Source organism: Sus scrofa, chromosome X (assembly GCF_000003025.6).
Source record: "Sus scrofa isolate TJ Tabasco breed Duroc chromosome X, Sscrofa11.1, whole genome shotgun sequence".
NCBI lineage: Eukaryota > Metazoa > Chordata > Mammalia > Artiodactyla > Suidae > Sus > Sus scrofa.
The window spans coordinates 316599-342813 of NC_010461.5; positions in this window are offsets into that span (position 1 = coordinate 316599).

Genomic DNA, 26215 nt, shown 5'->3' on the forward strand with positions numbered 1-26215 from the left:
TTCCAGGGTGGGAAGCCCCACAGACTGGAATATAACTGGTTCACAGAGACTCACCTACAGTAGTGAGAGCTCAGAGCCACACATCAAATTCCCACGTGTGGGAAGTTGGCACTGGAAGGAAGAGCCCCTGGACCATCTGGCATTGAAGGCCAGTGGGGCTTGTGCACAGGAGCTCCACCAGACTGGGGGAAATGGAGACCCCATTCTTAAAAGGTGCACACAGACTTTCATGGGCACTGGGTCCCAGGGCAAAGCAAAGTCTCCACAGGAATCCAGGTCAAACCTGACTGAAGTTCGTGGAGGACATCCTGGGAAAACAGGGGTGAATATGGCTTGTTGTGAGGGAAGGACACTGGAAGCAAAGCTCTCAGGAATACTCAGCAGCTTGCCTTTCTCTGGAGGTGGCCATTCTGGGAAACTCTGGCCCCAACCATCAGCGCTGAGAAGCCCCAGCCCAAACAACAATCCAGGTGGGATCACAGCCCTGCCCATCAGGAAACAGGATACATAAGCCCCCTGAGGTACACAGCTGCCTACAATCCCATCCAGAGACAAAGCTCCACCCACCAGAGGGACAGGAAACAGCTCCACTTACCAGGGGGCAGGCATTAGTCCCTCCCATCAGGAAGCCTACAGCAAGCCCCTATACCAACTTCAGCCACAAGGGGGAAGACACCAGAAGGAAGAGGAGCTACAACTCTAATATCTATAAAAAGGTCACCACACCAAAAACCTGGAAAAATGAAAAGACAGAGAACTATACCACAGATGAGGGAGAAAGGAAAAAACCCCAGAAGATCAGCTAAGTGATCAGGAGATTCTCAGGCTCCAGGAAAAAGACTTTAGGCTGTTGATGCTGAAGATGATGCAGGACATTGGAAATGAACTGGAGGCAAAGATGGATAACTTACAGGAAACACTGAGCAACGAGATACAAGATATAATACTTAAACAAGAAGAGATGCAAACTACAATCACGGAAATAAAAAATTCCCTAGAAGCAGCGAACAGCAGAATACAGGGGGCAGAAGAACGAATAAGCAAGGTGGAAGAGAGATTAGTAGAAATATCAGATGCAGAAGAGAAAAGAGAAAAAAGATTGAAAACAAATGAGGAGAGTCTCAGGAAACTCTGGGACAATATTCAATGCACCAACATCCGTATTATAGGGGTGCCAGAAGGAGAAGAGAGAGAGAAGGGGACAGAAAAAACATTCCAAGAGATAATAGCCCAAAACTTCCCGAAAATGAGGAGAGAACCACTCATGCAAATCCAGGAAGCGCAACAAGTACCATATAAAGTAAACCCGAGGAGGAATACCTTGAAACAAACTGGCCAAAATTAAAGCCAAAGAGAAAATCTTGAAAGCACCTAGGGAAAAGAAACAAATAACATACAAGGGAACCCCAGTAAGGTTATCAGCAGATTTTTCAGCAGAACCTCTGCAGGCCAGAAGGGCGTGGCATGATATACTTAACATGATGAAAGGGAAAAAACCTCCAAGCAGGATGACATTACCCAGCAAGACTCTCTTTTAGATTTGAAGGAGAAATCCAAATTCACACATAAGCAAAAGCTAAGAAAATTCAGCACCACAAAACCAGCTTTATGACAAATACTAAAGGAACTTCTCTAGGCAGAAAAGGCAAGGCCTCAACAGGAAACACAAATACCACAAATGAAAAGACTCGCCAGTAGAGGTATATATACAGTAAACATATGCAAACATCCATGCACAATTATGCCACCAAACTCAGAAATCATGAGAAGAGGTGGGGACACATGCAGGACACTGGAGATGCACTTGCAATTAAGACACCAACAACTTAAAACAATCTCATATATATAGAGAGAGACTCTTACATCAACACTTCAGAAGAACTCCAAACCGAACATCTACAACTGATACACAAACAAATAAGAAAAACCAACTCAAATACAACTCTAAAGATAGTCATCAAACCACAAGAGGAGAGAACCAGAGAAGAAGGGAAGAAAAAAGAAGAACAAAAACAAATCCAAAGCAATTAATAAAATGGCAATAAGAACACACATGTCAATAATTACCTTCAAGGTCAATGGACTAAACGCCCCAACCAAAAGACACAGACTGGCTGAATGGATACAAAAACAAGACCCATATATATCCTGTCTTCACTCTAGGGACACACACAAATTGAAAGGGAGAGGATGAAAGAAAACAGTCCATGTGATCGGGAATCAAAAGAAAGCTGGAGTAGCAATACTCACATCAGACAAAATAGACGTCAAAATGAAGACTATTTTAAGGGACAAGGAAGGTCACTACCTAATGATCAAAGGATCAAGCCAAGGAGAAGATACAAGTTTTCAATATCATTGCACCCAACATAGGTTCACCACAATATATATAAGGCAAATGCTAACAACCTTAAAAGGACAAATCAGCAATACCACAATCATCGTGGGGGACTTTAACACCCCACTTACAGCAATGGACCGATCATCCAGACAGAAAATCCATAAGGAAACACAGGCCCGGAATGAAGCATTACACCAAATGGACTCAATAGATATTTATAGGACATTCCATCCCAAAGCAGCAGAATACACATTCTGCCCAAGTGCACGTGGAACATTCTCAACGATGGATCACACGCTATATGACTGGGCTAAGAATCCAACCTTGGTAGCTGTAAGAAAACTGAAATCATATCAAACATCTTTTCCTACCACAATGCTCTATGGCTGGACATCAACAACAAGAATAAAACTGCAAAACACACAAGCACGTGGAGATGAAACAACATGCTACTCAACAACCAATGCATCACTGAATAAATCAAAGAGGAAATGTAAGAAGACCTAGAAGCAAATGACAACAAAGATATGACCTTCCAAAACCTATGGGATGCAGCAAAAGCCGTTCTAAGAGGAAAGTTTATAGCAATACAAGCCCACCTCAGGAAACAAGAAAACACTCAAAGAAACAAGCTAACTTTACATCTAAAGCAGCTCGAGAGAGAAGAGCAGACAAACCTAAAGGTAGTACAAGGAAAGAAGTCATAAAGATCAGAGCAGAAATCATTGAAATAGAAACAAAGAAAACAATACAAAAGATCAACAAAACAAAAAGCGGGTTCTTTGAAAAGATCAACAAAATTGATAAACCCTTAGCCAGACTTCTCAAGCAAAAAAGAGAGAGGACTCAAATCAATAAAACTAGAAATGAAAAAGGAGAAGACACAACAGATGTCATCGAAATACAAAGGATTCTAAGAGAAAACTATATGCAACTATACACCAATAAAATGGAAAACCTAGAAGAATGGACAACTTCTTCGAAACGTACAATCTTCCAAGACTAAACCAAGATGAAATAGAAAAGATGAAGGGACCCATCACAAGAACTGAAATTGAAACTGTGGTTAAAAAATTTCCAGCAAACAAAAGTCCAGGACCACATGGCTTCACAGGCGATTTCTATCAAACATTTAGAGAAGGGCTAACACCTCTCATTCTGAAACTATTCCAAAAAAATCGCATAGGAAAGGACACTCCCAAACTCATTCTATGAGGCCACCATCACCCTGATAACAAAACCAGAAAAACATACCACAAAAAAAAAAGAAAACTACAGGCCAATTCCAATGATGAACATCGATGCAAAAATCCTCAACAAAATCCTAGCAATCCACATCCAACAATCCATTAAAAGGTCTGTACAGCATGACCAAGTGGGATTTATCCCAGGGATGCAAGTGTCTTCAATATCTGCAAATCCATCAGTAGGATACACCACATTCACAAATTGGAGAAGAAAAACCATATGATCCTCTCAATAGACACAGAGAAAACTTTTGACAAAATCCAACACCCATTTCTGATGAAAACCCTTCACAATGTGGGCATAGCGGGAACCCACCTCAACATCATAAAGACCATATATGACAAACCCACAGCGAACATCATTCTCAATGCTGAAAAGCTGAAAGAATTCCCGCTGACATCAGGAACAAGACAAGGATGTCAGCTATCACCATTACTCTTCAACATAGATTTGGAAGTCCTAGCCACAGCAATCAGAGAAGTAAAGGAAATAATAGGACTCCAAATTGGAAAAGAAGAAGTCAAACTCTCACTATCTGCAGATGACATGATACTATACCTAGAGAAGCCTAAAGATTCTACAAGAAAACTGTTAGAGCTCATCCATGAATTTGGCAAAGTCGCAGGATACAAAATTAATACGCAGAAATCAACGGCATTTCTATATAGTAACAATGAAAGATCAGAAAGAGAAATTAGTGAAGCAATCCCATTTACCATTGCATCCAAAAGAAGAAAATTCCTAGAAGTAAACCTACCCAAAGAAACAGAAGACCTGTACTCTGAAAACTATAAGACATGGACGGAAGAAATCAAAGATGACACAAATAGATGGAAAGACATACAATGCTCGGGATTGGAAGAGTTAATATTATCCAAATGATTATACTACCTAAGGCAATCTACTGATTCAATGCAATCCCTATCAAATTACCAAAGACACTTTCCACAGAACTTGAACAAAATATTGTAAAGTTTGTTTGGAAGCACAAAAGCCCCAGAATAGCCAAAGACATCCTGAAAAAGAAAAATGGAGCTGGAGGAATCAGGCTCCTGGACTTCAGACTCTACTACAAAGCAACAGTCATCAAAACCATATGGTCCTGGCACAAAGACAGAAATAGAGATCAGTGGAACAGGATAGAAAGCCCAGAATTCAACTCGCACACCTACAGGCAACTCATCTATGACAAAGGAGGCAAGAATATACAATGAAGAAAAGACAGCCTGTTCGATAAGTGGTGCTGGGAAAACTGGACAGCCACATGGAAAAGAATGAAATTAGAACACTCCCTAACACCAGACACAAAAATAAACTCCAAATGGATTAAAGACCTAGATATAAAACCAGATACTATCAAACACTTAGAGAAAAACATAGGCCAAACACGCTCTGTTATAAACGACAGCAACATCCACTCAGATGCACCTCTTAGAGTCATTACGGTAAAAACAGAAATAAACAAAAGGGGACCTAATCAAACTTAAGAGTTTCTGCCCAGCAAAGGAAACCCTAAACAAGATGAAAAGGCAACCCACAGAATGGGAGAAAATATTTGCAAATGAAGCGACTGACAAGGGATTCATCTCCAAAATTTAGAAACACCTTACACCAGCCAGAATGGCCACCATCAAAAAGACTACCAACAGTAAGTGCTGGAGAGGGTCTGGAGAGAAGGGAACCCTAGTACACTGTTGGTGGGATTGTACATTGGTGCAACCACTGTGGAAAACAGTATGGAGTTTCCTCAGAAAACTAAAAATAGAACTACCATTTGATCCAGCAATCCCACTCCTGAGCATCTAGCCAGAGAAAACCATGACTCGAAAGGACACATGTACTCCGATGTTCATTGCAGCACTCTTTTCAATAGCCAAGATTGGAAACAACCTCAATGTCCTTCGACATTGGAGTGGATCAAGAAGATGTGGTCCATATACACAATGGAATATTACTCAGCCATTAAAATGAATGAACTACCAGCATTTTTAGCAACATGGATGGACCTAGAAATTATCGTGCTAAGGGAAGTCAGCCGTACAAGGAGACACCAACATCAAATGCTTTCACTGACATGTGGACTCTGAACAAAGGACAGACTGAACTTCTTTGCAGAACAGATGCTGACTCCCAGACTTTGAGAAACTTATGGTCTCCAAAGGAGACAGTTTTGGGGTTGGGGGGGTTGTGCTAGGTTCGCGGGATGGAAATCCTATAAAAATGGATTGTGGTGATTATTGTACAGCCACAAATGTAATAAATTCTTTGAGTAATACAAAAAAGAAAGAAAAGAAGAGGCAAAGGGACTCTGCAGATCCTGACACAATTCCAAACCCCGGGACATCCAACCAGAAGGCCTGACCCCGGAGGTGAGAACTTATTTCTACATTCACATTTTTCTTTATTTTGGTTGTCCTTAATAACCTCCTTATTTCCCTGCACCCTTGGTGGCATGCAGATGCTGCCTGGTCAGGAATTGGCTCCACGCTGCTGCTGTCCAACCCTGGGCTCCTGCTTCAACCCCTGTGCCACCAGAGGCATCACGTCATGAGAGCCTTGAGGATTGGCTTACTGATAAGGCCCTCAGCTACTCTGTGGGAAGGGATCTCTGTGATGATGGACCTCTTTCTCCATGGAGCCCCTTATTCTCCATGTCCAGCCTTAGTGGTGAAGTGGTTAGGGTGCCCCCTGCCCCCCTGGGATGTTGTCTGGTCAGGGTTGCATCTCACAGCGCAGCTCTTCCCACAGCCACAGCTGTGATGGAAAGAGGCTCTTCCACCGGGCAGCCAAAGGGGAACTCCTGGAGACCTTTCTGGATGATACCAATCAACCCTGCTTCATTCATCAGACCTGGTTTCCCTCAGGCCTCCATAGCCTGGCACCAAACTGGGAAGAGCGGCTCATCTCAAAACTCAAGAAAGAGATAGAAGGCAAGATGGTGGAAGGGTAGGGGGACGTGCTCACCCTCTCCCACAAACACAACAACAACAAACACATCTGTATCTTAAATGATCACACAGGACAGCAACTAAACACTGGCAGAAGAACTTAAACCTCCAATAATGGCAAGAATCTTGTGACATAACTGGGTAAAACAAGAGAAAAGAGGAGAGAGAGAGAAGAGCAATCAGGACCAGATGGGCTCTCCCGTAAGGGGACTGTGAAGGAGAAGGAACCCACACCCTGGAAAGCCACCTAATCGATGGAAAGTTCAACTGAGTTAGAAGGAACTCCAGATGCTGAGAAGAGCACAGCAGTAGGTCTGAGATCTGAAAAGCAGAGTGAGAGCCGAACAGATCATCTGAACTACGGGCACAGTCACCCAAAACTGAGACGCTCAGATGTGGACTGGGCATGGAAACCTAGGCTCTGGAGGTTAGTCCCTGGGAGCAAGCTGGTGTTGGTGGTGTGGAGACAGCCCAGGGGACTAGGAAGCAGTGCATCACACATGAAGGGAGCAATACACTAAGGGCTGGGGAGTGGAAAGTCCCAACAGAGGGAACACGGGAGAAGAGCTGGACCTGCAGGAGAGACAAGCTGCTAGTGCTGGGGAGAGGAGAGGAGGAGGAGGGGCCATAATAGAACATTCCTTGGCCACCAGCCAGCAGAGATCAGTGCTTCCCAGTACATCCTCTCTCCCCTCCCCCACACAAGCCTGACCTGAGGCTGCCTGCCATCCAGGGAGGCTGGCCTCACCACTTGTGGGAAGCCAACCACCTCTGTGGATTTCCCTGGCCTGGCCTGCTCACTCTCTGGAGGGGCTACCCCCAACAGAGAAGTGCCCCCTGGAAGAGCTCTGTGGCCCAGAATCACCAGGGCAAGCTCTGCCCCACCATGGGAAGTCTGCCTCCATCACGGGGCAGTCCTGCCAGTTCTGGCTGCCCTGGGGAAGTGCTCCGTTGTCTCCTGGCAGCCCAGCTATCTTCTCTCTCCCTCAGCAGGAGCTACACTCCCCTGGAGCAGCTGCCGAGCACCGCCCACCCCCTGGAAGAGCTCTGAAGCCCAGAAGTGCTGGGGAAAGCCCTGCCTGGCCACAGGAAGTCTGCCGCCATCGTGGTGCCAAACTTCCAGTCCTGCCTGCCTTCAAGAAATGCCCCTCTTCCTCAAAGAATTCCAGGCAACACTGCCAAGCCTCGGGAAACACTCCACAGCAGTGCCAGGGCAAACCCTGCCCGGCCATGGGGAGTGCACTTCCATCATGAAAAAGAAAATGACAAGCAAGATGAAGAAGCTCAGAAACCATTCCCAGGGGAACCAACAGGAGAACCCACTGGAAGCAGTCACCAATGAAACAGAGCTCTGCAGTCTGAAAGACGTGGACTTCAAAAGGGAGATAGTGAAAATACTGAAGGAATTTAGACAGGATATGAACATCAATGCAGATGCCCCCAGAAAGGAACTAGAAAATATAAGGAGGAGCCAAGAAAATCTAGAAAATTCATTGGCAGAGATACAACCTGACCTAAGGGCATTAACAACCAGAATGAATAATGCAGAAGAACAAATTAGTGATGTGGAAGATAAAATAACGGAAATCACCCAGACAGCAGACAGAAAACAAAAGGAAAAACCATGAAAGCAATATAAGAGACCTATGGGATGATATAAAGTGGGCCAATCTATGTATAATAGGAATTCCAGAAGGAGAGGACAAAGATAAGGGATGGAAAATATATTTGAAGAAATTATCTCTGGAAACTCCCCAAATCTAAAGGATACGGATTTCAAGATACAGGAAGCACAGAGAGCCCCAAACAAGGTGAACCCAAACAGACCCACAAGAAGACACATTGTAATAAAAATGGCAAAAGTTAATGATAAAGAGAGGATCCTAAAGGCAGCAAGAGAAAAGCAAAGTGCCACTTATAAGGGAACTCCCATAAGGCTATCAGCTGAAATTCTGCAGCCCAGGAGGGAATGGCAAGAGATATTTGAAGCACTGAAAGGAAAAAATATGCAATCTAGAAGACTCTGTCCTGCAAGAATATCATGTAAAATAGAAGGGGAAATAAATTTTTTTCGATGAACAAAAGCAAAAAGAGTACAGCAATACAAAACCCATTCTAAAAGAATATTGAACAGACTTCTCCTCTTCAAAAAAAAAAGAGGACACATTAGGATGGAGGAAACCACAATCAGAGAGCAGTCACTCAAATAAGACAGCATACACATCTAATCACGAAGATGTTTAAAACAAAATAAAATTAAAAAGAAAAAAAGAAACATCAAAATCATAACATGAGGGCCAGGGAAGTAAGGAAATAAATAGATTCTTTTTTTAAGTTTCTTTTTTTTTAATTTTAGTATGGTAATGAAATGTTTGAACCTACAGGACTACCAGGCTAAAACACACAATTATAGGAAGGAATGAACATACTTAATAAACAGGGCAAGCACAAATCAAAACCAAAATTACATTCACAAAAAATAACAATATTCAAGCACAAAATAATTGGAGACCATCCAACCACAAAAAGAAAAGAAGAAAAGAGAAACATAGGATCCACTGGAAATTGAGGTTTAAAATGGCAATAAATAATCATCTATCAATCGTCACCTTAAATGTCAATGGACTGAATGCTCTGATCAAACACACAGAGGGGCTGCTTGGATTAAAAAGCCAAAACCTTCAATCTGCTGCGTACAAGACACTCACCTTAGGACAAAGGACACATATAGATTGAAGGTGAGGGGGTAGGGAAAAATATTTCATGCCAATGGACATGACAGGAAAGCAGCAGTTGCAGTACTCACATCAGATGAAACAGACTTTAAAACGAAGGCCATAAAGAAAGACAAAGAAGGACACTATGTAATGATTAAAGGATCCATTCAAGAAGAGGATGTTACTATTGTCAACATATATGCCCCACATACAGGAGCACCCAGATACATACAACAAATATTAACAGACATAAGGGGAGAAACTGATGGGAACACAATCATAGTAGGAGACTTTAACACTCCACTCACATCAACGGACAGATCCTCCAGACAGAAAACCAATAAGGCAACAGAGATCCTATAGGAAACAACTGACAAGTTAGAATCAATTGACAACTTCAGGACACTACATCCAAAAAAAAAAAAATCAGAATACACATTCTTCTCAAGCGCACATGGAACATTCTCAACTAGTGACCACATATTGGGACACAAAGCTAACCACAACTAATTTAGAAGAAATAATTTCTATGCAAGTATCTTCACTGACAACAATGGTATGAAACTGGAAATCAACCACAGGGAAAGAAATGAGAAAAAAACCCGACTACATGGAGACTAAACAACATGCTACTACAAAACCAATGGGTCAATGAGGACATCAAGAAGGAAATTAAAAACTACCTCGTGACAAACGACAATGAAGACACAACTTCTCAGAATTTATGGGACGCTGCAAAAGCAGTGCTCAGAGGGAAAGTCATAGCAATACAGGCCTTCCTCAGAAAAGAAGAACGATCTCAAATGGACAACTTAACCTACCAACCAAATGAATTAGAAAAAGAAAAACAAAAAAGACCTGAAGTCAGCAGAAGGAAGGAAATCATAAACATCAAAGAGGAAATCAATAAACTAGATATTCAAAAAACAATACAGAATAACTAATAAAACCAAGAGCTGGTTCTCTGAAAAGGTAAACAAAATGGACAAACTTCTGGTTAGACTCACTAAGGAGAGGAGAGAAAGAACCCAAATAAACAATATAGAATTTAAAAAGGAGAAATCACAACAGATTCTGCAGAAATACAAAATACCACGAGAGAATACTATGAACAATGATATGCCAACAAATTGCACAATCTGGAAGAAATGGACAACTTTCTAGAATCTTACAGCCTGCCAAAACTGAATCCAGAAGAATCAGACCAATTGAACAGACCAATCACTAGAAATGAAATTGAATACATCATAAAAACACTCCCTACAAATAAAAGCCCAGGACCAGATGGCTTCACAGGCAAATTCTACCCAACATATAAAGAGGATCTGGTGCCCATCCTCCTTGAACAATTTCAAAAGGCTGAGGAAGAAAGAAAACCCCCAAAGACATTCTGTGATGCCACCATCACCCTAATTCCAAAACCAGACAAAGATACCTCCAAAAAAGAAAACTATCAGCCAATATCTTTGATACACACAGACACAAAAATTCTCAACAAAATCTTAGCCAACCGAATCCAGAAACATATAAAAAAGATCATACACCACGACCAGGTGGGGTTCATCCCAGGTGCACAAGGATGGTTCCACATACACAAATCACTCAATGTCAGACACCACATTAACCAAAGAAAAGTCAAAAACCACATGATCCTCTCAATAGGTGGCAGAAAAAGCATTTGACAAAGTCCAACATCCATTCATGAGCAAAATCTCGCCAAAGTGGGTATAGAGGGAACATGCCTGAACATAATCAAACCCAATGATGACAATCCCACAGCAGACATAATACTCAGTGGAGAAAAACTGAAAGCCTTCTCACTCAAATCTGGAACAAGACAGGGATGCCCACTCTCACCACTGCTATTCAACACAGGTCTGGAAGTCCTAGCCACAGCAATCAGACAAACAAATAAAAGGTATGCAAATAGGAAGAGAGGAGATTAAGCTGTCACTGTATGCAGACAACATGATACTCTACACAGAAAACCCTAAGGACTCAGCTCAAAAACGACTTGAACTTGATAACAAATTCAGCAAAGTAGCAGGATATGAGATTAACATTCAGAAATCAGTCACATTTCTGTATACCAAAAAGGAGATGCTAGAAAAAGAACAAAAATACAGTACCTTTTAAAATTGCCCCTCAAAAATAAAATACCTGGGACACACCTGACCAAGGAAGTAAAGGACTTATATGCTGAGCACTATAAAAGTTTAATCAAAGAAATTAAAGAAGGGAGTTCGCATCCTGGTGCAGTGGTTAATGAATCCGACTAGGAACCATGAGGTTGAGGGTACGATCCCTGCCCTTGCTCAATGGGTTGATGATCCGGTGTTGCAGTGAGCTGTGGTGTAGGTTACAGAGATGGCTCGGATCCTGCATTGCTGTGGTTCTGGCATAGACCAGCAGCTACAGCTCCAATTGGACCCCTAGCCTGGGAACCTCCATATGCCATGGGAGCATACCAAGAAATGGCAAAAAGACCAAAAAAAAAAAAAAAAAAAAAGAAAGAATACATAAGGAAATGGCAAGATATTCCATGTGCCTGGATTGGAAAAATCAATATTGTAAAAATGGCCATACTACCCAAAGCAATCCACAGATTCAAGGCAATCCCTAGAAAATGACCCAGGACATTTTCACAGAACTAAAACAAACCATCCAAAAATGGATATGGAACCACCAAAGAGCTCGAATTGCCAAAGCAATCCTGAGAAACAAAATCCAAGCAGGGGGCATAACTCTCCCAGACTTCAAGCAATATTACAAAGACACAGTCATCAAGACAGTCTGGCACTGGTACCAAAACAGACAGACCAATGGAACAGAAGACAGAACCCAGAAATAAACCCTGACACCTATGGTCAATTAATCTTGGACAAAGGAGGCAAGAGCATAAAATGGGAAAAAGAAAGTCTACTCAGCAAGCATTGCTGGGAAACCTGGGCAGTGGCATGCAAAGCAATGGAACTAGAACACACCCTCTCACCCTGCACCAAAATAAGCTCAAAATGGCTGAAAGCCTTAAATAGAAGACAAGACACCATCCAACTCCTGGAAGAGAACATAGGCAAAACACTCTCTGACAGCAACCTCATGAATATTTTCTCAGGTCATTCCTGTAAGGCAAGAGAAATAAGAGCAAAAATAATCCAATGGGACCTCATCAAACAGACAAGCTTTTGCACAGCAAAGGAAACCCAAAAGAAACCAAAAAGACGACTTACAGAATGGGTGAAAGTAGTTTCAAATGATGCAACAGTCAAGGGCTTAATCTCTAGCATATACAAGCACCTTATACAACTCAACAGCAAAAAAGCCAATCACCCAATGGAAAAATGGGCTCAAGACCTGAATAGACCATTCTCCAAGGAAGATGTACAGATGGCCAACAAGCACATGAAAAAATGCTCCACATCCCTGATGAGTAGAGAAATGCAAATCAAAACTACCATGAGATACCACCTCACACCACTCAGAATGGCCATCATTCATAAGACCACAAAGAACAAGTGCTGGAGGGGGTGTGGAGAAAAGGGAACCCTCCTGCACTATTTGAGGGAATGTAAGCTGTTACAGCCACTATGGAGAACAGTATGGAGATACTTTAGAAATCTATACACAGAACTACCATATGACCCAGAAGTCCCACTCTTGGGAATATATCCAGACAAAACTTTCCTAAAAAAAAAAACACATGCACCCACATGTTCAATGCAGCACTGTTCACAGTAGCCAAGACATGGAAACAACCCAAATGTCCATCAACAGATGATTGGATGAGGAAGACGTGGTATAGATACACAATGGAATACTACTCAGCCATAAAAGGGAATGACATAATGCCATTAGCATCAACATGGATGGAACTAGGGACTCCCGTCCTGAGTGAAATAAGTCAGAAAGAGAAAGACAAATACCATATGATGTCACTTATAACTGGCATCTAATATACAGCACAAATGAAGCTCTCCACAGAAAAAATATCATAGACTTGGAGAATAGACTTGTGGCTGCCTGGGGAAAGTGGGAGGGAGTGGGTTATTGGATGCAAACTATTGCTCTTGGAATGGATTTACAGTGAGATCCTGCTGTGTGGCACAGAGAACTATGTCTAGATACTTAACATTACAACACAAAAATTATAGGAAAAATACGTACACGTGTATGTATAACTTGGTCCCCATGCTGTACAGCAGAAAAAAAGAATTAAAGAAAAAGTAAAAGCATAATTTTGTACACACGAAACTTATGAAATATTGTAAACAAAAGAATAAGAAATAAATCTTGAAAAATGCAAAAACAAAACATAAAAAAACCAATTAAACAAACAAGAAGAACGAAATTTTCCTACGTCTCTTGAGCAACAACAGCTCAGCTGCCAAGCACAACTCCACCAAAATCCTCCCCCAGACCCTCCATCGCTTCATCAGCACCAACTTCTCTCCCAAAGCCCTAAAGACCAAACAGTTGGGAGCTTGAAAATGCACAGCCCACGATGCAACACAGATGCTGTGTGGGTCCCGGCTCCTGCCTATGGGGGAACCCAAGGCTTTCAAAAGCCCACTGTTCCCTCAAGCCTTTGTAACGCATGGCCACCCAACCAGGCTGCCCATCTCCCTCCAATGCTGAAAGTGTACCTGGGTCCCCAGGCTGCCATGACCCATCTTGGAGCCGAGAGGCCCAGGGCCCAGCCAACAACCCCGACCCGCTGGGTGATTGCTGTGGGGGCTGCCCAACAAGCCCACCCTCAAGCCCAACCCTGGGCTTGCACCTGTGGCCTTGGAGCTGCACCTGGGGCCACCATGGCCTCTGGTGCCCTCCTGTGGACATCTGCTCTAACAGCACCTCCCAAGATTTCCCCCTGGCTCAGGCTCAGCTGGTGCCTGGGGCTCCATGGGCCTTGGCCCATATGCTGGTGGGATTGCCTTGATGTACCCAGAAGTGGTATTCCAGTCGGGCTCTTACTCTCACAGAGGCTTTCAGAGCCCTGAGGCCAAACGATACCAGGACACTGGGCTCCAGCGCCCAGGTTGCGAGATCCACCAGCTCAGTACAACCTTCCTCCTTGTTGAGATACTCGTGCCCTTAGCTGTTTAGCCCTGTCAGGGTGCATATATGCACCGATGGACATTTCCATCATTGTGTAACTGTTATTCCCTCATTTGGAAGCCGTGAGACGAAGCCTTGAATCTTTTCTTTCTGGCTCATGTCTCTTGCCCTCTTTCCCTTGTCTTTGGTACCCAAGGAACATGCCTGAGATGTCTGCCCATCGCTGGTTCTCAGGCCACAGAGGATACCAAACCAAACCCAGCACAGTGACAAAGACAGATCTGTCACCCAGGGAGCCAGGAGGGATCTCCTGGAGACCATTCTGTAGATCCATCTGCCTGCCTTAATTCACACGACTCGGCCTTCCATCAGGTCTTCATGCCCTGTGTGTCGAGAGAAAGGAATGCGGCTCCCATGGACCCAAGGGGATGGAGAGGCGGGAGCCCTCCTCAGAGAAAATGCAGAGACATGAGCGCCACTGCTCCACACGAGACCAGCATCTGACCCCCTCCCAGGCACAACCCACAGGCACCCGATTCGGACCCCAAAGCCCAGGTCAGCCTGGGGGTTCCATGTGACTAGCTCAGCCCCTGACCCAAACTAACTCGAGAAAAACCTCGAAGGCCCAGAAAAAGGGGGCAAGAGTCCTAAGTAGAGCTTTCCTGAACCCAGAGAGATAAAGGGCCACCAGCCCCAGACAGAAATTGATCACCAGCATGCATGAGGAGTTACGTGCATAAAAATGCCTCTGAAGGACGACGACCAACCTCTCCAAATGGCCACCGCTGGGAAGTCTACCAAGACCAAATCCTGGAGATGGGGTGGAGAGGTGGGTGCCTTCCTTCCCACCTACCATGTGCCTGGGTGGGTGGCTCCATGGAGACAACCACGATGGGCAGCAGGATCAGGTACCTCTGAACAATCCATCTCGAACCACCTTGGACCCAGCCCTCCCACGCTTCACCATACATCCCCCCAAAAACATGTCCTTTGAAAGCCATTAGGTGGCCCTCTCTGTGCCTAGCAGCACACTTCCCAACAGCCAAGACATGGCAACGAGCTCAAGGGCCATCGCCAGAGGAATGGATTAGGAAGAGGTGGTCCCTGTACACAAGGGAATACTGTTCAGCCCTAGAATAGAACCCCTCCCCAAAATCTCCTTACAGCCAAAGGGATGGAATGCGAGACGTTTCTCAAACTGAGGGAGACAAGTCTGGAAGAGAAAGACACATCCTTTGGCATACCCATCCGATGAATCGGGAGTCTACTGATGGGCATCCATGTGGCTTTCTCCACCAAGGAAATGCATGGACTGGAAACCAGGCTGGTGGTGGCCTGATTGGAGGGGGAGGGTGTGGGAAGGCCTGGGACCTGTGGGGTAAGAGATGCAAATGCGTGCATGTGCAGAAGCAGTGAGGTCCCGCTGTCTACCACAGGGAACAGGATCTGGTCCCTGTTTTTGGCAGCAACATGGAGGCTACTGTGAGAAGAATAACTGTATTGATGTATGACTGGATGGCGTTGCCATGAAAGAGAAAAGGAGCCCTCTGAATCAGCTCTACAGGAAATAAAAAAATGATTCAAAAACAAAGCAACACACAGCATTCCCAGCTCAGCATTCCAGAGAGTTTGGGTCTAGCCTCCCGCCTCTCGAGAAAAGTGGCAAACAATCCTACTCCAGAAGATTTTAGGAGGCCACATCAAGCGTTAGGAGGGGCGATTATGTTATATGAACAGCCCCAATATTCCTGGGTGGGATGACACAGAGACTGGAAAATAACTGATTCACAGAGACTCACCTACAGGAGTGAGAGCTCGGAGACACACATCAAACTCCCACGTGTGGGAATTTGGCACTGGGAGGAAGAGCCCCTGGACCATCTGGCATTGAAGGCCAGTGGGGCTTCTGCGCAGGAGCTCCACCAAACTGGGGGAAGTGGAGACCCCATTCTTAAAAGGTGCACACAGATGTTCATGGGCACTGGGTCCAAGGGCAAAGCAAAGTCTCCACAGGATCCAGGTCAAACCTGATTGAAGTTCTTGGAGGACCTCCTGGGAAACAGGGGTGAATGTGGCTTGTTGTGAGGGAAGGACATGGGAAGCAAAGCTCTTGGGAATATTCAGCAGCTTGCCTTTCTCTGGAGGTGGCCATTCTGGGAAACTCTGGCCCCAACCATCAGCGCTGAGAAGCCCCAGCCCAAACAACAATCCAGGTGGGATCACAGCCCTGCCCATCAGGAAACAGGCTACCTAAAGCCCCCTGAAGTAAACAGCTGCCTGCAATTCCATCCAGAGACAAAGCTCCACCCACCAGAGGGACAGGAATCAGCTCCACCTACCAGTGAGCAGGCATCAGCCCCTCCCATCAGGAAGCCTACAGCAAGCCCCCATACCAACTTCAGCCACAAGGGGGAAGACACCAGAAGGAAGAGGGGCTACAACTCTATTATCTATAAAAAGGTCACCACACCAAAAACCTGGAAAAATGAAAAGACAGAACTGTACCTCAGATGAGGGAGAAAGAAAAAAAAAACCAGAAGATCAGCTAAGTGATCAGGAGATTCTCAGGCTCCAGGAAAAAGACTTTAGGCTATTGATGCTGAAGGTGATGCAAGACGTTGGAAATGAAGTGGAGGCAAAGATGGATAACTTACAGGAAACACTGAGCAAAGAGATAGAAGACGTAATACTTAAACAAGAAGAGATGCAAACTACAATCACGGAAATAAAAAATTCCTAGAAGCAGCTAACAGCAGAATACAGGGGGCAGAAGAACAAATAAGCAAGGTGGAGGAGAGATGAGTAGAAATTTCAGATGCAGAAGAGAAAAGAGAAAAAAGATTGAAAACAAATGAGGAGAGTCTCAGAGAACTCTGGGACAACATTCAATGCACCAACATCCATATTATAGGGGTGCCAGAAGGAGGAGAGAGAGAGAAGGGGACAGAAAAAACATTCCAAGAGATAATAGCCCAAAACTTCCATAACATGAGGAGAGAACCACTCACGCAAATCCAGGAAGCACAACAAGTACTATATAAAGTAAACCCAAGGAGGAATACCCTGAACCACTTATTAAACAAACTGGCCAAAATTAAAGCCAAAGAGAAAATCTTGAAAGAAGCCAGGGAAAAGACACAAATAACATACAAGGGAACCCCAATAAGGTTATCAGCAGATTTTTCAGCAGAAACTCTGCAGGACAGAAGGGAGTGGCATGATATACTTAACATGATGAAGGGGAAAAAACTCCAAGCAGGAAGACTTTACCCAGAAAGGCTCTCATTTGGATTTGAAGGAGAAATCAAAAGCTTTACACATAAGCAAAAGCTGAGAGAATTCAGTACCACGAAACCAGCTTTACGACAAATACTAAAGGAACTTCTCTAGACAGAAAAGGCAAGGCCGCAACAGGAAACAAAAATACCACAAATGAAAAGCCTCACCGGTAGAGGTATATATACAGTAAACATATGCAAACATCCATGCACAATTATGCCACCCAAATCAGAAATCGTGAGAAGAGGTGGGGACACATGCAGGACACTGGAGATGCACTTGCAATTAAGACACCAACAACTTAAAACAATCTCATATATACAGAGAGACTCTTACATCAAAACTGCAGAAGAACTCCAAACCGAACATCTCCAATTGATACACAAACAAATAAGAAAAACCAACTCAAATACAACTCCAAAGATAGTCATCAGACCAGAAGAGGAGAGAACCAGAGAAGAAGGGAAGAAAAAAGAGCAACAAAAACAAATCCAAAGCAATTAATAAAATGGCAATAAGAACATACATGTCAATAATTACCTTCAATGTCAATAGACTAAACGCCCCAACCAGAAGACACAGACTGGCTGAATGGATACAAAAACAAGACCCATACATAGGCTGTCTTCAACAGACCCACTTCACTTCTAAGGACACACACAAATTGAGAGGGAGAGGATGAAAGAAAACAGTACATGTGATTGGGAGTCAAAAGAAAGCTGGAGTAGCAATACTCACATCAGAAAAAATAGACTTTAAGATAAAGAATATTTTAAGGGACAAGGAAGGTCACTACCTAATGATCAAAGGATCAAGCCAAGAAGATGATGTAACAATTTTAAATATCTACGCACCCAACAGAGGTTCACCACAATATATATAAGGCAAATGCTAACAACCTTAAAAGGACAAATCGACAATACCACAATCATAGTGGGGGACTTTAACACCCCACTTACAGCAATGGACAGATCATCCAGACAGAAAATCCATAAGGAAACACGGGCCCTGAATGATGCATTACACCAGAGGGACTCAATAGATATTTATAGGACATTCCATCCCAAAGCAGCAGAATACACATTCTTCTCAAGTGCACATGGAACATTCTCTAAGATGGATCACATGCTGTATGACTGGGCTAAAAATCCAACCTTGGTAGCTTTAAGAAAGCTGAAATCATATCAAGCATCTTTTCCTACCACAATGCTATATGGCTGGACATCAACAACAAAAATAAATCTGCAAAACACACAAACACGTGGAGATGAAACAACAAGCTACTCAACAACCAATGCATCACTGAAGAAATCAAAGAGCAACAACAACAAAAAGACAAAAGACAAAAACAAAAACAAAAACAAACAAAAAAAAAGGAGTTCCCGTCGTGGCGCAGTGGTTAACAAATCCGACTAGGAACCATGAGGTTGCGGGTTCGGTCCCTGCCCTTGCTTAGTGGGTTAACGATCCGGCGTTGCCGTGAGCTGTGGTGTAGGTTGCAGACGCGGCTCGGATCCCGCGTTGCTGTGGCTCTGGTGTAGGCCGGTGGCTACGGCTCCGATTCAACCCCTAGCCTGGGAACCTCCATATGCCGCGGGAGCGGCCCAAGAAATAGCAACAACAACAACAAAAAGACAAAAGACAAAAGACAAAAACAAAAACAAAAACAAAAACAAAAAAAAAAATCAAAGAGGAAATGGAAAAAGACCTAGAAGCAAATGACAACAAAGATACGACACTTCAAAACCTATGGGATGCGGCAAAAGCCGTTCTAAGAGGAAAGTTTATAGCAATACAAGCCCACCTCAGGAAACAAGAAAACGCTCAAAGAAACAAGCTAACTTTACATCTAAAGCAATCCATTTACCATTGCATCTAAAGCAGCTCGAGAGAGAAGAACACACAAGACCTAAAGGTAGTAGAAGGAAATAAATTATAAAGATCAGAGCAGAAATCAATGAAATAGAAACAAACAAAACCTCAGAAAAGATCAACAAAACAAAAAGCTGGTTCTTTGAAAAGATCAACAAAATTGATAACCCCCTAGCCAGACTTCTCAAACAAAAAAGAGAGAGGACTCAAATCAATAAAACTAGGAATTAAAAAGGAGAAGTTACAACAGATATCACAGAAATACAAAGGGTCATAAGAGACTACTATATGCAACTATATGCCAATAAAATGGAAAACCTAGAAAAAATGGACAAATTCTTCAAATCATACAAACTTCCAAGACTAAACCAAGATGAAATAGAAAAGATGAATGGACGCATCACAAGAACTGAAATTGAACTGTGGTTAAAAAATTTCCAGCAAACAAAAGTCCAGGCCCACATGGCTTCACAGCCGAATTCTATCAAATATTTAGAGAAGAGCTAACACCTCTCCTTCTGAAACTATTCCAAAAAAATCGCATAGGAAGGGACACTCCCAAACTCATTCTATGAGGCCACCATCACCCTGATAACAAAACCAGAAAAACATACCACAAAAAAAAAAAAAAAAAAAAACTACAGGCCAATTGCAACGATGAACATCGATGCAAAAATCCTCAACAAAATCCTAGCAAACCACATCCAACAATCCATTAAAACGATTGTACAGCATGACCAAGTGGGATTTATCCCAGGGATGCAAGCGGTCTTCAATATCTGCAAATCCATCAGTGGGATACACCACATTCACAAATTGGAGAAGAAAAACCATATGGGGTCCTCACAATAGACGCAGAGAAAGCCTTTGACAAAATCCAACACCCATTTCTCATAAAAAAAACCCCTTCAGAAAGGGGGCATAACGGGAACCCACGTCAACATCATAAAGGCCATATATGGCAAACCCAGAGCAAACATCATTCTCAATGCTGAAAAGCTGAAAGAATTCCCACTGAGATCAAGGACAAGAAAAGGATGTCAGCTCTCACCACTACTCTTCAACATAGTTTTGAAAGTCCTAGCCACAGCAATCAGAGAAGCAAAAGAGATGAAAGGACTCCACATTGGAAAGGAAGAAGCCAAACTCTCACTATCTGCAGATGACATGATACAATACCTAGAGAATCCTAAAGACTCTACCAGAAAACTGTTAGAGCTCATCCATGAATTTGGCAAAGTCGCAGGATACAAAATTAATACACAGAAATCAACGGCATTTCTATATACTAACAATGAAAGATCAGAAAGAGAAATTAGAGAAGCAATCCCATTTACCATTGCATCCAAAATAATAAAATTCCTAGGAGTAAACCTACCCAAAGAGACAGAAGACCTGTACTCTGAAAACTACAAGACACAGATGAAGGAAGTCAAAAATGACACAAATAGATGGAAAGACATACCATGCTCTTGCACTGGAAGAATCAGTATTACCAAAATGACTATACTACCTAAGGAAATCTACAGATTCAATGCAATCCCTGTCAAATTACAAATGACACTTTCCACAGAACTTGAACAAGATATTTTGAAGTTTGTTTGGAAGCACAAAAGTGCCAGAATAGCCAAAGACATCCTGAAAAAGAAGAATGGAGCTGGAGGAATCAGGCTCCTGGACTTCAGACTCTACTACAAAGCAACAGTCATCAAAACCATATGGTCCTGGCACAAAGACAGAAATAGAGATCAGTGGAACAGGATAGAAAGCCCAGAATTCAACTCGCACACCTACAGCCAACTCATCTAGGACAAAGTAGGCAGGAATATGTAATTGGGAAAAGACAGTCTGTTCAATAAATGGTGCTGGGAAAACTGGACAGCCACATGGAAAAGAATGAAATTAGAACACTCCCTAACACCAGACACAAAAATAAACTCCAAATGGATTAAAGACCTAGATATAAAACCAGATACTTTGAAACTCTTAGAGTAAAACATAGGCCAAACACGCTCTGTCATAAACGACAGCAACATCCACTCAGATGCACCTCTTAGAGTTATTACGGTAAAAACAGAAATAAACAAAAGTGGACCTAATCAAACTTAAGAGTTTCTGCCCAGCAAAGGAAACCCTAAACAAGATGAAAAGGCAACCCACAGAATGGGAGAAAATATTTGCCAATGAAGCGACTGACGACGGATTCATCTCCAAAATTTAGAAACACCTTATACCAGCCAGAATGGCCACCATCAAAAAGACTACCAACAGTAAGTGCTGGAGAGGGTCTGGAGAGAAGGGAACCCTAGTACACTGTTGGTGGGATTGTACATTGGTATAACCACTGTAGAAAACAGTATGGAGATGCCTCAGAACACTAAACGTAGAAACACCATTTGATCCAGAATTCCCACTCCTGGGCATCTACCCAGAGAAAACCATGACTCACAAAGACACACGTCCTCCAATGTTCATTGCAGCACTCTTCTCAATAGCCAAGATTGGAAACAACCTCAATGTCCATCGACAGAGGAGTGGATCAAGAAGATGTGGTCCATATACACAATGGAATATTACTCAGCCATTAAAAAGAATGAAATACCATAATTTTTAGCAACATGGATGGACCTAGAAATTATTATTCTAAGGGAAGTCAGCCATACAAAGAGACACCAACATCAAATGCTTTCACTGACATGTGGACTCTGAACAAAGGACAGACTGAACTTCTATGCAGAACAGATGCTGACTCCAAGACTTTGAAAAACTTCTGGTCTCCAAAAGGAGACAGTTTGGGGGTAGGGGTTGTGCTGGGTTCGCGGGATGGAAATCTTATAAAAATGGATCGTGATGATTATTGTACAGCTACAAATGTAATAAATTCATTGGGTAATAATAACAAAGAAAGAAAATAAGAGGCAAAGGGACTCTGCAGATCCTGACACAATTCCAAACCCCGGGACATCCAACCAGAAGGCCTGACCCCGGAGGTGAGAACTTATTTCTACATTCACGTCTTTCTTTATTTTGGTTGTCCTTAATAACCTCCTTATTTCCCTGCACCCTTTGGTGGCATGCAGATGCTCTCTGGCCAGGAATTGGCTCCATGCCACTGCTGTCCAACCCTGGGCTCCTGCTTGAACCCCTGTGCCACCAGAGATATCACGTCATGAGAGCCTTGAGGATTGGCTTACTGATAAGGCCCTCAGCTACTCTGTGGGAAGGGATCTCTGTGATGATGGACCTCTTTCTCCATGGAGCCCCTTTTCTCCATATCCAGGCTTAGTGATGAAGTGGATAGGGTGCCCCCTGCCCCCCTGGGATGTTGTCTAGTCAGGGTTGCATCTCGCAGTGCAGCTCTTCCCACGACAACAGCTGTGATGGAAAGAGGCTCTTCCACCGGGCAGCCAACGGAGAACTCCTGGAGACCTTTCTGGATGATACCAATCAACCCTGCTTCATTCATCAGACCTGGTTTCCCTCAGGCCTCCATAGCCTGGCACCAAACTGGGAAGAGCGGCTCATCTCAAAACTCAAGAAAGAGATAGAAGGCAAGATGGTGGAAGGGTAGGGGGACGTGCTCACCCTCTCCCACAAACACAACAACAACAAACACATCTGTATCTTAAATGATCACACAGAACAGAAACTAAACACTGGCAGAAGAACTTAAACCTCCAGCAATGGAAAGAATCTCGTGACATAACTGGGGAAAACAAGAGAAAAGGGGAGAGTGAGAGAAGGGGAATCAGGACCAGATGGGCGCTCCCGTAAGGGAACTGTGAAGGAGAAAGGGAACCCACACCCTGGAAAGTCACCTAATCGACGGAAAGTTCAACTGAGTTAGAAGGAACTCCAGATGCAAAGAGGAGCACAGCACTAGGTCTGAGATCTGAAAAGCAGAGTGAGAGCCGAACAGATCATCTGAACTACTGACACAGTCACCCAAAACTGAGACGCTGGGGTGGGAACTGGGCATGGAGACCTAGGCTCCGGAGATTAGTCCCTGGAAGCGGGCTGGGGTTGGCAGTGTGGAGACAGCCCGGGGACTAGGAAGCAGTGCATTACACTTGAAGGGAGCAATACACTAAGGGCTGGGGAGTGGAAAGTCCCAACAGAGGGAACCTGGGAGAAGAGCTGGACCTGCACGAGAAACAAGGCGCCAGTGTTGGGGAAGGGAGAGGAGGAGGGGTGGACCACCATAGAACACTCCTTGGCCACCAGCTAGCAGAGAGCAGTGCTTCCCAGTACATCCCCCCTCCCCTCCCCCACATGCATCTGCACTGAAGCTGTGTGCCATCCAGGTAGGCTGGCCTCACCACTTGTGGGAAACCAACGACCTCTGGGGATTTCCCTGGCCTGGTCTGCTCACCCTCTGGAGGGGCTACCCCCCCACGGAGCAGTGCTCCCTGGAAGAGCTCTGTGGTCCGGAATCACCAGGGCAAGCTCTGCCCTGCCGTGGGAAGTCTACCTCCATCGTGGGGAAGTCCTGCCTGTTCTGGCTGCCCTGGGGAAGTCCTCTTTTGTCTCCTGCCAGCCCAGCTATCTTCTCTCTCCCTCAGGAGAGCGACACTCCCATGGAGCAGCTGCAGAGCACCGCCCGCCCCCTGGAAGAGCTCTGCAGCCCAGAAGTGCTGGGGAAGCCCTGCCTGGCCACAGAAAGTCTGCCTCCATCGTGGTGAGGACCTGCCAGTCCTGCCTGCCCTTCAGAAATGCCGCTCTGCCTCAAAGAAGATCAGCCAACACTGGCAACCCTCGGGAAACACTCCACAGCAGTGCCAAGGAAAACCCTGCCTGGCCATGGGGAGTGCACTTCCACCAGGAAAAAGAAAGTAACAAGCAAGATGAATAAACTCAGAAACCATTCCCAGGGGAACCAACAGGAGAACCCACCTAAAGCAGTCACCAATGAAACAGCTCTGCAGTCTGACAGATGTGGACTTCAAAAGGGAGACAGTGAAAATACTGAAGGAATTAAGACAGGATATGAACAGGAATGCAGATGCCCCCAGAAAGGAACTAGAAAATATAAGGAGGAGCCAAGAAAATCTAGAAAATTCATTGGCTGAGATACAAACTGAGCTAAGTCCATTAAAAACAAGAATGAATAATGAAGAACTAATTAGTGATGTGGAAGATAGAATAACGGAAATCACCCAAACAGGACAGCAGACAGAAAACCAAAGGAAAAACCATGAAAGCAATATAAGAGACCTATGGGATGATATAAAGTGGGCCAATCTATGCATAATAGGAATTCCAGAAGGAGTGAAAAAAGATAAGGGGATGGAAAATATATTTGAAGAAATTGTCTCTGGAAACTCCCCAAATCTAAAGGATCTGATTTCAAGATACAGGAAGCACAGAGGGCCCCAAACAAGGTGAACCCAAACAGACCCACACCAAGACACATTATAATAAAAATGGCAAAAGTTCATGATAAAGAGAGGATCCTAAAGGCATCAAGAGAAAAGCAAAGTGTCACTTATAAGGGCACCCCCATAAGGCTATCAGCTGATTTCTCTACAGAAACTCTACAGCCCAGGAGGGAATGGCAAGAGATATTTAAAGCAGTGAAAGGAAAAAATATGCAATCTAGAAGACTCTATCCAGCAAGAATATCATGTAAAATAGAAGGGGAAATAAAATTTTTTTCGATGAACAAAAGTGAAAAGAGTGCAGCATTACAAAACCCATTCTAAAAGAATATTGAACGGACTTCTCATCAAAAAAAAAAAAAGAGGAAGAACTGGGATGGAGGAAACCACAATCAGAGAGCAGTCACTCAAATAAGCCAGCATACACATCTAATCATGAAGATGTTTAAAACAAAACAAAATTAAAAAGAAAAAAGAGACATCAAAATCATAACATGAGGGCCAGGGAAGTAAGGAAATAGATTCTTTTTTAACTTTCTTTTTTTAAATTTTATTATGGTAATGAAATGCTTGAACCTACAGGACTACCAGGCTAAAACACACAATTATAGGAAGGAGTGAACATACTTTAAAAACAGGGCAAGCACAAATCAAAACAAACATTACATTCACAAAAAAGCAATACTCAAGCACAAAATAATTGGAGATCATCCAACCACAAAAAGAAAAGAAGAAAAGAGAAACACAGGATCCACTGGAAATTGAGGTTTAAAATGGCAATAAATAATCATCTATCAATTATCACCTTAAATGTCAATGGACTGAATGCTCTGATCAAAACACAGAGGGGCTGAGTGGATAAAAAGGCAAAACCCTTCAATCTGCTGCCCACAAGACACTCACCTTAGGACAAAGGACACATATAGATTGAAAGTGAGGGGGTAGGGGAAAATATTTCATGCCAATGGACGTGACAGGAAAGCAGCAGTTGCAGTACTCACATCAGATGAAATAGACGTTAAAATGAAGGCTATAAAGAAAGACGAAGAAGGACACTATGTAATGATTAAAGGATCCATTCAAGAAGAGGATGTTACTATTGTCAACATATATGCCCGACATACAGGAGCACCCAGATACATACAACAAACATTAACAGACATAAGGGGAGAAATTGATGGGAACACAATCATAGTAAGAGACTTTAACACCCCACTCACATCAAGGGACAGATCCTCTAGACAGAAAACCAATAAAGCAACAGAGATCCTAAAGGACACAATAGGAAAAGTAGAATCAATTGACATCTTCAGGACATTACATCCAAAAAAATCAGAATACACATTCTTCACAAACGCACATGGAACATTCTCAAGT